At 42.9% G+C, this 13,945-nt stretch overlaps 1 long non-coding RNA gene across 1 annotated transcript in view; it reads left to right on the top strand.

The window, feature by feature from the left end:
* LOC134346192 (uncharacterized) overlaps window positions 1–12,123 on the top strand; it is a 210,204-nt gene extending 198,081 nt beyond the window's left edge. The window contains exon 3 of the long non-coding RNA XR_010017854.1: window positions 10,614–12,123. This is a non-coding gene — a long non-coding RNA (uncharacterized LOC134346192). The remainder of the gene's footprint in view (window positions 1–10,613) is intronic.
* The last annotated feature ends 1,822 nt before the right edge of the window (window positions 12,124–13,945 follow it).

The raw sequence follows: 13,945 nt of genomic DNA, 5'->3' as shown, positions 1-13,945 counted from the left end.
GGAAGTACAGGCAGTGGTGACTCTTCTTGTCTGCTAATATGGCATGCTTGATGAGTAAGGCAGATTGTGCAGAATATAACTAAGTTTCAGAAAGTGAGTGCATACATTACTGTCTTGCATGCCAAGCATAGAGGAGGATACATCAATGCCTGATAGATATTTAAATCTGCCATATTTTAGATGTAAGGCTTAAACTGTGGCGTCATCTCTTTTCTATGGTGGATGTAAATCAGATTTTCGTTGTTGGTTATGTGACACACAAATTGACCATCCTGCTTGCTCATCAACAATTGATTAGATCAATGTGCTCTATCAATTTCAAGGGGCTTCAAAGGAGAGCATCTGGAATCCATGCTAATTTCCTTAACCAGCATCTGAAAACATAAGATCTATTTGTTACACATACAAGCTTGCTATGTGCAGATTCCTTGCTGTGTTGTGCATGATTGTAACAGTAACCACAATTCAGAAGTCCATCTCGAGACACAAGGGACTGCAGAACATGAAAAATATGCTGTGGAATCTCAGGAAGCACATGGATGGTTGTGATTTCAAGCTCTTCCCTGCAACACAACTCCAAATTACTGTGTCTGCATTCTCTTCTGCTTCCATTTGTTGTGAATTGTTATGCTTTCCTTTCATAAATAAAGTGTTCTTGAAATAAAAATGTAGTTTCAAAATGTTTATGTCAAGGAACAAATACAATAATGGTCTTTCACATGTTATTTTGTGGAAATCACACTAGTAAATTATCAAAGTAAGGATGTTATGTCAAATTATAGCAATAATGGAAAACTTTCATTATATTACGGTGGAAATCTGTCCTTTAGTATGCTACCTATTTAAAGCAGGAAATTGTCCATCTACTTTATGGATAACATGCGCAAAATGCTGGAGGAACGCAGCAGGTTTAGCAGTCTCTATGAAGAGGAATAAAGAGTTTGATGTTTAGGGCCAAGATTGTTCATCAGCAGTCCTGCAATCGACTGTGCATTCCTCTCCATATATGCTGCCTGGCCTGCTGATTTCCTACAGCATTTCTGTGTGTTAATCTGGATTTCTAGTATCGACAGAATTTCCTGTGTTTGTGATCTACTTTCTGTAATTACTGTAGCATGCCGTGAAGTCAATGTAACCAGATGTTAAACATGGTTCTGTTACTACACACACTCAGTGGCCACTTTATTAGATACACCTGTATACCTGCTCATTAATGCAAAACACGTGCCTGCAGCTCAATGCATAAAAGCATGTAGTCATGGTCAAGAGGTTCAGTTGTTGTTCCGATGAAACTTTGGAATAGGGAAGAAACGTGATGCAAGTGACTTTGACCATGGAATGATTTTTTTTTGTGCTTGATGGGGTGGTTTGAGTATCTCAGAAATTCCTGTGCTCCTGGGATTTTTATGTACAACTGAGCTTACAGAGAAGGGTGCGATAAACGAACATCATCCAGTGAACGGCAGTCTGTGGGCGAAAACACCTTGTTAATAAAAGAGGTCAGAGAAGAATGGTTCAACTGGTTCAAACTGACAAGAAGGTAATAGTAGCTCAAATAACAATGCGTTACCAACACTGGTGTGCAGAGAGCATCTCTGAACACAGAACACATCGATTGCTGAAGTGGATGGCCTACAGTAGCACAACATACACTCAGTGGCCACATTATTAGGTATAGGAGGTACATAATAAACTGGCCACATGAGTGTAGTTTGTACTACAGAATATGGGCTTCTAATTTAATACATCCAAGCATCCGAAATAAAAATAAAAATAAAATTCTGAAAATCTTAAACCAAAGCAGAAACTGCTGGAAATACTGAACAGTTCAGGCAGCACCTATGGAGAGAGTAATCATTATTTTAGGTCCAGAACCCTTTTTACAGAACTGGGAAATAAAAAGAAATATGAAAAAAAACAGAACTCTGAAAGAATTCAGTCAGGCAAGCAGCATCTGTATAGAAGCAAATGATGTGAGTTGGCAGCTTGGGTAATGAGACTCCACTCCCCTGAGAAGAAAAGGCTGTGAACATTCACCTTATCATTCTTGTGAATCTTCTTTCCTGCACTAACACCAAGGGTTAATTATTTGGAATGGGTTTTGGAACCCCAGAAAATCCAAAAACACTTTACATCAAGCAAAGCACTTTTGAAATGTGGACACTGTTGTAAATGTGGAAGATATGAGGAGTCAATTTACCCACATCTTTCCAAGAAAGTCTCCTAATTTGAAGGGGAATGAATGAAGTACCTATAAACTGATGCACAAGAGCACTTAATGCCTTCTTCATTTTGAGTTGCAATCACACACTGGAATTCTACAAAGGACCTGATCTCTTAACTTAACTAAATTGCCATGACAGCTTCCAATTTGCAAAACCCTGTGAATGCATTTATTTCACACTGTGCAGCCCTTTATAAGATGACTGAGTCCCACTTCAAGACATCCTGGTGATCATTGGTCTCTGACTATCATTGGAAAGCCTTATGATTTGACGTGTCACAAAATAATCTAATAAATTTCCACAGATGCATTGTTGTATCATCCGCACTTGCTACATCATGGACTGGTACTTTAATTACAATGCACAGGAAGACAATAATCTGCAAAGGATAGTGAATACAATCCAGTCCATTATGTGCACAACCCTCCCCACCATTGACAGCATCTACAGGAGGAGTTGCCTCAAGAAGGCATCATCTATATTCTAGATTCTCCTCCATCTGGGCCATGTCCTTTTCTCACTGTCAGCAACAGGCAGGAGATACAGAGGCCTGTTCCAACTCCATCAAATTCAGGAACAGCTAAGTTCCTGCATCCATCTGGTCCTTAAACCAACCGGCACACCTTAACTCTACCTCAGTAATGGTGGAACACCACGGACGACCTCTTGTACTACCACAGACTTGGGTTTTCTCTTACTGTAATGTTCTGTATTGTGTCCTGTATTGTGTTGTTGCATGGCCAAGTGGTTAAGGCATTCATTTAGTGATTTGAAGGTTGCCAGTTCGAGCCTTGGCTTGGGCAGCATGTGTGTCCTTGAGCAAGGCACTTAACCACACATTGCTCTGCGATGACACTGGTGCCAAGCTGTATGGGTCCTAATGCCCTTCCCTTGGACAACATCGGTGGTGTGGAGAGGGGAGACTTGCAGCATGGGCAACTGCTGGTCTTCCATACAACCTTGCCCAGGCCTGCTCTCTGGAAACTTTCCAAGGCACAAATCCATGGTCTCATGAGACTAATGAATGCCTAAAAAAATGTCCTGTATTGTACAGTCTTTTTTTCCTCACTGTCTGGTTTAACTTATGTATAATTTATGCGTGTTGTCTGAATCTATGTCTCTGTACTACTACAATCAACCTTTTTATTGCACCTGTATCTCACTCAACTTAAACATTTGATAATACGTTCAATTTGGTTTGATACCCAGGCTAACCTCAATCAAGGGTTTGGACTCATCATTTAATGATAACAATAGCTCAGCAAACATAGCACATGGGTAATGTGATCATCGTATTCAAGTCGAGGTGTTCATCATGGTGGTGTTGTATAGTTCAGTGCCCTGGAAACATATCCCATGTTGGCATAACCTATGGTATATAATGTACCTTTCTAGATCTCAAAAGGGCAAATGGGGAATTCAGGGACACCCCCCCTCCCCTCAGCAACCACCCAGAACATACTTTCTTCTTGCAGCTGCCGTCAGGAAGAAGGCACAGGAGCCTTAGGACTTATGCCACCATGTTAAGAGCATTTATTATTCCTCAAACATCAGGCTCTTGAACCAAAGGGGATTACATCACTGAACTTCATTTGCCCCATTGAAATGTTCCTACAACCAATGAACTCACTTTTAAGGACTCTGCATCTCACGTTCTCAATATTTATCGCTTATTTATTTATTATTGCTAAAAAAAAAAGGCATCTGTTTGTCTTGCGAGACCATGGATCTGCGCCTGGAAAGTCTTCAAAAGTCTTCACTCTCCAGGACGCAGGCCTGGCCAAGGTTGTTTGGAAGACCAGCAGTTGCCCATGCTGCAAGTCTCCCCTCTCCACGACACCAATGTTGTCCAAGGGAAGGGCATTAGGACCCACACAGCTTGGCACCAGTGTCGTTGCAGAGCAATGTGTGATTAAGTGTTATTATTCCTAATTATTTATTTTTCTGTTGCACAGTTTGTTGTCTTGCACACACATTGGCTGAATGCACAAGTTGGTGCAGTATTTCATTGATTCTGTTATGGTTATTATTCTATGGATTTATTGGGTATGCCTCCAAGAAAATGAATCGCAGGGTTCTATTTGGTGATATAGTAATAAATGATTGAAGCAACAGGTTCTGGAGCAAAATCAGAAAGTTCCGCAAGGACTCAACACATTTGTGGAAAACGAAGTCATTAACTGTTTGGATCAGCACACAAGATGCTGGCATTATCCACGGAGGAAAATGGACAACTGACATTGTGTTTGAGACCCTTCATATGGACAGAATGGTAGGAGAAGTGTGTATAAAAAGGTGGACGGTAGGGGAGGGGCAAGAGTTGGCATGTGATAGGAGGTTAGAGTCAGGGACCTGCCTCAGAGAGAGTCATTGAATGATGTAACATGGATGTAAGTCCTTGTTCTAACCAGTCCATGCCGTTTACGGTGCACACCCAGCTTGTTCCAATTTCTGACATTCAACCCATATCCTTCTAAGCCCCACCCCTCCACGTTCCTATCTAAAGGCATCCGTTAGTCTCGCGAGACCATGGATCTGCGCCTGGAAAGTTTTCACTCTTCCAGGGCACAGGCCTGGGCAAGGTTGTATGAAAGACCAGCAGTTGCCCATGCTGCAAGTCTCCCCTCTCCACGACACCAATGTTGTCCAAGGGAAGGGCATTAGGACCCATACAGCTTGGCACCAGAGTCGTTGCAGAGCAATGCGTGATTAAAGTGCCTTGCTCAAGGACACACACGTTGCCTCGGCTGGGGCTCGATCTCATGACCTTCAGGTAGCTAGTCCAATGCCTTAACCACCTGGCCACATGTCCACACGTGTTCCTATCTAAGTGCTCCTTAAATGATACTATTGCATCTGCCTGAACCACTTACACTGGCAGATCACTCCATATACCTACCACCCTCTGTATGAACAAGTCACATCTAAGGTTCCTTTAAAATCTTGCCCCTCTCACACTATACCCTCTATTTTTCATCTCCCACCCCACCTCCACCCCCCACCTTAAGGAAAGACTTCTAACATCTACCTTATCTATACCTCTCATAATTTGAAGACATTTCTATAAGGTTGTTGCTTATTCTCCTACACTCCTAGGAATACAGCTCCAGCCTGGCCAGCCTGTGCAGAAGATGTGGAAGGGTGTCAGTTCTATAGGTGAACCTGAGATAAGGAGAGAGGTGCAAGATGAAAAGAAGATGTTTCATGCAGATAGGTAATGACACACCAGCTAATATGAGATGTAAATACTGACCGTTAGAGAGGCATTTTGCAATAGCGGGGCAAGAAAGGGAGGTCCGCATGGTATTGAAAAAAGATGAGAGAGAACATTGGAAAATTTTGATGATCTTTCCAGGCAGTTGCAAAGTATCTTGACAGATGATGTTGTTCCTCTAGCTATGATGGACTTCTCTCTGGGTTCGGAAGATCCAGGCAGGGAGATGGGAATGAAAGTGGAGTTTAGAATTAAAATAGGATGAAATAGGATCGCTGATGTGAACTGAGCTCAGGATCTCAACCAGGTGAACCCCACCAGCATTTGGTTTCACCAACGTGGAGGAATGGGCCATGAAATTATGTCAAATATTACTGTGATTTCAATTTTAGTAATTGGTTTATTATTGTCACATGTACAGAGGTACAGTGAAGAAATCTTTGTTTTGCATACAAGCGAGACAGATCATTCCATGCATCCCTACACCGACATAGTAAAAGGGAAAATCTACTCAGTTCTTCTTGCATCCACCTCAGATCCCATCACCTTGTTTCTTTCTCTTCTTGCACCTACTCCATCTGCCCATCGCCCACATAGTCCTCCCACCGGGTCCCCTCTGCATCTGTCCACCCCACTTCCCTTACTTATTTCCATCCTCCACCTTCCTTTCCAATCAGATATAATCTCTGCAACCCTTTGCTCCCTTCACCTATCTCCACCCAGCCTCATCCCTCATCCCTCCTCACGTGGCTCTACATCTCACCTGCCAACTCTTTCCCACCCTTCCCTCCAACTTTTTAGGCTGGCTATCTCCCCTCTCTCTTTCTGTCCAAATGAAGGATCTTGACCCAAAACATCATCCGTTCATTTATAGAACATAGAACAGTACATCACAATACAGGCACTTCAGTCCACAGTGTTGTGCCAACATTGTAACCTACTCCAAGATTACTCTAACCCTATCTAAGAGCTCTTAAATGTCTCTAAGGTATCTGCCTGTACCGTCACCCCTAGAAACATGTTGCACACATCCACCACTCGCTGTGTTAAAATAACTACCTCTGATATCCCCCCACTCAGACTTTCCACCAATCACCATAAAATTATGTTCCTTCATATTAGCCATTTCCCCCCTGGGAAAAGTTCAATGTTCAAAGTAAATCTATTATCAAAGTATGCATATATATCGCAATATATGCCCTTGAGATACATTATCTTGCAAACATTTACCCGAAAATAAAGGAATACAATAGAATTTTTGAGAAACTATACGTAAAGAAGAGTGGCAAACATCCAATGTGCAAAAGAGAACAAATTATGCAAATTGTGCAAAAGTCTCTTGCTGTCTGCTCCATCTATGCCTCTTGTCAACTTCTATTAGTAGTAGCAGCTCTCGATCTCAAGATATCATGGATTTGCACCTCTCGTGGACTGTGTCCTCTCCAGGGTGCAAGCTTGGGCGGGAAGATTTGGAGATCCGGCTGTTGTCCATGCAGTGGGTTCCCCCTCTCCACGTCATCAATGTAGTCCAAGGGAATGGAAAGTGCGGATACAGCTTGGCACCAATGTCATCACAGAGGTTACCAGAGTGTAGTTTTAAGCAACAGCAAACTGTCTTAGGGACCCCGGCTCCAGATTTCTTCCTGGGGGTTTACACCCAAAGCCTTTCCCATGGGTGGGTATGGCCGCAAGGCAGCTGAGGTTTAAAATCAGAGTTTTCCCTCTCTTAGGAGGGCTGCCGTCCAAGGCTGACAAGCCCCACCTGCCTGAAGCAACTGGTTTTGAGGGTCCAGTGGTCTGCCTTTCCCCCTTCTCTTGTCAGTAGAAACAGTTTCATTGGGCCTAGTAACTAAGCCACATGTGAAGGTCAAGAGTTGGACTTGGTTGTCAGAGGTTGTTAGAGATGCATGCCATTTGGAGCACTTTATATGTAGTGGGAGCTATGACAACCTTAGGAACCTATCATTTTCTACACCTCTATCAAGTCAATTCTCATCTCCTTTGCTCCCAAGAGAAAAGTCTTAGATTGCTCAACTTATCCTTAAATGATGTCTTCTCTAATCCTGGTAAGTTCCTCTGCATTCTGTTTAAAGCTTCCAGGTCCTTCCTATAATGAAGCGACCAGACATGAGTACAAAACTCTTCCCTGCTTCAATGCTCCATGACCCAATGAGTTCCTCCAGTGTTTTGTGTGTTACTCCAGATTCCAACATTTACGGTCTCTTGTGTCCCTAACCTTAAGTTAAAGCAGAGTCAAACTGATAGAAAATGGAATTATCACATTTGATGGCAGGTAGATTCAAAGGATCAACAGGTAAATTATCACTCTTCATCACATTCCACCAGCAACCTTTCAACACATATTCACAGTGAAGCTAGAATCTCCTGGTGCTTTTGTATGCGCCAACCTATCAGTGCAATTAATAGCATGGAGGTTATATTCATCGATTAACATCATTGACATCAGCAATTTTGAATACTCTATGGCCCACCAGTCCGAAGAAATTATAAACACAAGAAAATCTGTAACTGCTGGAAATCCAAAGCAACACACACAAAATGCCGGAGGAAGTCACGCTCATATATCCATGTGACCAAAAGTAAAAGCAGCCATGAAACAAGAGATCGGAAAACACGTGAGGGAACACCTGCAGAGACAGGCGTACACACAGGAGATTCTGCAGATGCTAGAAATGCTGAGCAACACAGACAAAATGCCAGATGAACTCAGCAAATCACGCAACACAAACACAAGAAAATCTCCAGGTACCTGAAATCCAAAGCAACACACACAAAATGCCAGAAGAACTCAGCAGGCTAGGCAACATCTATGGAGAAAGGTCAATAGTCAATGTTTGAGGCTGAGACCCTTCGTCAGTGATAGAAAGAAATAGGAGAAGTCAGAGTAAGAAGGTGGGGGAAGGGAGGAAGAAGTACAAGGCGGTAGGTGATAGATGAAACCAGGAAGAGGGGTGCGAAATAAAATCCGGGGAAATTGATTGATGAAAGAGATAAAGGGCTGGTGAAGGGGGGATCTGATAGGAGGGAACGGAAGACCATGGAAGAAATCCATTTTTCGAACTTCTGGACCCTCTTCCACACCCTCTTCTTCACCATTCCCCATTCCTGTTTCCCTCTCTCATCTATCTCCTTACCTGCCCATTACCTCCCTCTGGTGCTCCTCCACTTCCCTTCCTTCCAAGGTCTTCTGTCCTCTCCTATCAGATTCCCTTTTCTCCTGTCCTTTATCTCTTCCACCAATCAATCCCAGCTCTTTACTTCGCCCTTCCCCTCTCCTGGTTTCACCTATCACCTACCACCTTATACTTCCTCTCCTCCCCCACCTTCTTACTCTGATTTCTCTTCTTTCCAGATGAAGGGTCTCGGCCCAAAATGTTGACTGCTTACTCTTTTCCATAGATGTCACCAGGCCTGCTGAACTCTTCAAGCATTTTGTATGTGAAGCCATGCACCATTTATAGAGGGAAAGTTAACTTTTCAGACTGTGACAGATTGTCAGGACTGAGGAGACAAATGAGATGTTTTCAAATCAATTACCATTAATCTGTATTTGCAGGTTAAATATATTGGGACACAATTTTAATCTCATTTGCCCAGAAAATTAATTGCATAACACTTTTTAAGGTCTAGTTGAAGATTGTTTTTATTATTTGGTAATATACACCATTTTGGACGTTCTAATTTTGGTCATGATTCACCCTTGTAATCTCAATAAAGGGATAATGTCATTGTATGTTGTTTTGGAACACTTGGGAGATGTTGTCCTCAGGGTGCCCAGGAAGGTTATATGAGCAGAAATCCAGAGTTGAAGCTCTGCAAGAAAATTCATTATATGCCTTCATCCTTGTATCCATGTTCATGCTAATTATGAACTAATCACTCTCCACAGCACTGACCTGAAATATTTACTCACTTTCTCACTCCATAGATGTTGCCTGACATGATGACAGTTCCCAGCACTGGTATTTTTTAACTTCTGCCCTGAATGTTTGACTTTTTTCCACAGATGTTGCCTTGCTGAGTAAATGCCTTTTATCTTTCCTACTTTGATTTCAGGATTAGTGAGTGCTGCTCTTATTTTATGAAACAATTTGCAGTTACATAGGATCTTGGATATAAGAAAATGACCCCACATATCATCATTCAAAATTGACACTAATGAACATAAGATGACTTTCAGATAGACATGCAAAATGTTAAAGAACCCTTTACACATTTCATCGCTGCTGATGATGGAGTGATTAGATTCAGTGATGGCTAAGTGGAGAGAGAATATATCATGGAAGGTTATCAGCCAGGGAGCTGAAATTCTATAGAAATTTATCCCGGTTGCTTCGGCTTCATCCATAATCTGTCACTGAAATCACTGAAGGTCAATAGAAATGAGTTTTGGGTTACAATGCAGTGTGAATCTGTTTATGTTTAGATACTGAGGCATGTAAGAAGGACACACGAAAGGGTAGGTGTTGGGATATTTCCATTTGTGGGAAAATCTTGAATGAGTTGATAGTTACAAGATAAGCTGGAGGACATTTAAAACAGGGTGTCAGAATTTCTTTTTGATGGGAAACTCAGGATTTTTTTTTTGCCCTTAGGGCTTATGGAGGCTGGATCGTTTGTGGTATTTAAAGAGAAGATAGATCAATTTTTCTAAGGTTGGGGGATTTAGGGTCATGGGGAGCTGACACAGAAGAGGAGATGAGATCTGGACCAGAGAAGACTTGACCATGTTGAATGGCAGGGCAGACATATGAGGCCAAGTGTCTCTTTGAGTTCTTGCATCAGTCTATTGTGCTTTGCAGTAAAAATTTGTACCTCAAGGAACAATGCAGCAAGATTAACACAAACATTTATCTGATAGTTCACTATGAAAAGCAGGCAAATTATTTTGATTTTTGATTATATGAATGCCTCGATTCAGGGTTTCAGAGTATTTACACTGAAGAACAGAGAAGTTTGATCTGCACTTGTTATTTCAAGAATGCTTTCAGTTTAAAAGGGCTGGGTTTTCGGGTTAGGCATATGATTTGATTGCAGATCAGAAGGCCCAATGAGCTGTGAAATGCCACTTAGAATCTAGAAAACAGCAGCAAGGATTCCCAAGTACAGCTGGATTGAAATGTTGTACTTCTGTCTGTTTTTTTTTGTGCTAGCTCAACATCTGGAGAGAGGAAGTGCAAGTGGTGAAGATGGAAGAGGTCAGGAGATGAAATCTACGTCTACTCCACCAGGTGCAGGGAATACCAGGGCGGAAGGAGTGAAGGTGCCACCAAACCCCCGGAGCATGTTAATCACTGAACAACACCCCCTGCTGTTCAAATCCACTGAGAAAATGCCTGAGCAGTGGAAAGTAGTTGGCAAGAAGGGCACCAAGAAAGCCTTGCCCATATTAACAGGCAAGAGAAGATCTAAAAGCGCAGGGGAATTATTCCATGTAGATCTGTGGTGATGAAAAATATTCATTCCAACATCAGCATCTCCTCTAAGGCGGTGAGTGTCACAAACTCACTTGGGAAAAATATATTTGAGTTGTACATCAGCCCTCGGGAGATCCAGACTGCTATATGCCAGCTATTGCCCAGGGAACTGGTAGAGCACGCCATATTGGAAGAGGCTAAGCACACAAGCTTCACAAAGCAAACTGAAAACACAACAACGTTACGTGAAACAAAACAATAAAATAGAAATCACTGATCAACACTCAGGAACGGCCCCTAGATCACACAATCCTCCATTAATCAGCTGCTCAGGATGAACTTTGACTAGGATCCTTGCATCCCTTTCCAGATCTTCCTTGCAAACACACAGCCTACAATGAGTAGGCTGAGCATCTCATTCCAAATCAGACCCGTTGGTGAGAGACCTTCTTTGTTGGTCATTCTCTCTACTCCCCTCACCCTCCTCCCCACCCCCGACCCCCATCAGGTAGAAGATACAAAACGTGTTGGTTTTACAGAGCAAGGAAATGCCTGTAAGTGAGTAAATTCTGAGGGATGCACTAATGCTTGTTGAATCCAATGCAACAGCTCTGTGAGGAAACACTACAGTCTAAGGTCTTGCTGCCACTACAGATTGAGGGCAAAAGCCTTGTATAACAGCCTCTCAAATACTGTAATTTTTGTAATGCCCAAATGTACAGAAATGATAACACAATGAATATATCAACTGAATAACACTATGAATGTAATTCATAGTAATTGCTATGCCTGTGACTACAAGAAACTGCAGAGAGTTATGAAACTGGCTTAGCACATTATGGAAACCAACCTCCCCTCCATAGATGGTTGCTGGTCTTTGGAAAGCAGCCAGCATAATCAAGAACCCCTCCCACACTGGTCATTCTCTCTTCTCCCTCCTCCCATCAGGTAGAAGATCCAGAAGCCTGAAATCACGTACAACTGGGCTGAAGGACAGCTTCGAACTTGCTGTTAGCATACTATTAACTGGTTCCCTAGTATGGTTAGCTGGACTCTTGATCTCACAATCTGCAGTACACCTTACTGTTTACTTGCACTGCACTTTCTCTGTTGCTGTCCCACTTCATTCTACATCCGGTTATTGTTTAACCTTGTACTATCTCAATGTACTGTGTAACAAACTGATCTGTACGAGTAGTGTGCACGACAAGCTTTTTGCTGTGTCTCATTATATGTAACAGTAATAAACCAATTCCAATTCCAACACACTGTTTTTTGTATTTCTTGCATACTTTTTATGAATGAAGTTGGTTTTTGAACAAAAAATATCATTATCAAAACCATTTGGCAGAATGCCTCATTGCAAGAGCTCACCAATAATCTCATAAATATTCTCCTAGGTGGCAGTGAAAATGGCCCTTCAAGTCAGATCCTTCCTGGGTAGTTGGAGTCTCACTCCCAAGCATGCTTCTGTTTGGATGGATGTGATAAGAATGAGACGACTGCCCACCTCTTTGTGAATTGTGCATTTCCAAACACTTGATGGGTCCTGTTACGTACCCCGTAACTGGGTTGCCAAACCAGCAGAAATGGATCACTCAGTTGGAGTCTGGAGTACTAGAACTAAGAAAGTTTTATTAAAGAAACAAGCAACACAGTAATCGAAAGGATAATAAATGCAACAATTCAACAATGATAACCACACATGTGCACAGAATTAAGATAACAGCATCAATCAAGCTCTATCGTTGTCTAGGGGTAAATGACCAATTTCAAAATGACTCAAAGTTCAGTCCAGTTTGTAGTTCAGTTCGCAGTAATCGTTGCCATGGCGATGGACAAGGTGGGGGAAGAGAGACAGAATAGGAACAACTGATCATTCAGAACACTGCTTCACTCACAGACCAGCGGGATGGCTCACAAACAGCATTTGGGCGGGTCCTTGGTGATGTCACCTGAGGTCACCGACTGTGACCCCTCCTCCAGATGCGGTCGATCCTCTGCAGTGAACCCGGCACCCAGGCAAGGGCGGACACACACCGGGTTCCCGTTGATCGTACCTTTCCACCCTGTGCGTTGTCCGGTACTTCTCACCACTCGTGAGAGGCGCACCGCTTCCAGGGTCTCGTTACCTCGGGTGGCGTGTGTGTCTGTCTTAGCGAACCTGTCCCTTTTTATCCCCCTGCTGGGGTATCGCCTGTCCATCACTTCAAACAGTTCAGGGTTCAAAGGGGGGAGCCGCTCCAGACAGCTCTTCCTCCCACATCCCTTCATTACACATCTCCAGACGCTGCTCCATTGTTCCTTATCTCTCCTTCCCCTGAGGGCAGGTGGCAGACCAACTGCTGATGCCACTGATGCTAGCCCAGGCCAGCAAACATCTTAATTTTATGTGTATTCTCGTAACACTTCCCCCCTTTAAGGATTTTTACCGGGAGGTAAAAATTACAAACATGACTACATTATCTGATACATACACAATATACATCTTTAACAGTTATTTAGCTAATACAGAGAATTTGAAGCTGTCAACACCTTGACAGACAGTCATCACATTTTCTGTTCCTTTTACACGTGTTATTAATAATTCCTTAGACCAGGCTCCAACTCAGCAAACTTCATAGTGGCCAAAAACACTGATGAATTGCGACCAATGTAACCTCTCATTTGGTTTTGTCCCGGACCACAACAACAAGGGTCGTCCCATTCCGACTCAATTTTCGCTCGCAAGGGCTTAGTAGGAGGGGGACGGGTATTGACCGCAGAGTTATTGCAAAACTTCCTGCAGTACCCCACCATCTCCAAGAGCCTTCCGAGGGCCCTCTTGTCTGTCGGGGTTGGGAGGTCAGCGATAGCCTGCACTGTAGCTTGCATCACTGCCAGCTGCCCCTGTGTCACCACAATTCCCAGGTAAGTGACTCTCGTGTGGCCGAATTCATTTTTTTCAAGGTTCACTATCAAACTGGCTTCAGACAGCCGTGTTAAATCGCCAATACACACCTCTGTGTTCATCAGCCCTTTAGTCACTGAATTACTCGAAAAATATGGGTGTTGTTTACTTGGCTGCC

Source organism: Mobula hypostoma, chromosome 5, assembly GCF_963921235.1.
Source record: "Mobula hypostoma chromosome 5, sMobHyp1.1, whole genome shotgun sequence".
NCBI lineage: Eukaryota > Metazoa > Chordata > Chondrichthyes > Myliobatiformes > Myliobatidae > Mobula > Mobula hypostoma.
This window is presented reverse-complemented; position numbering and strand designations above follow the sequence as displayed.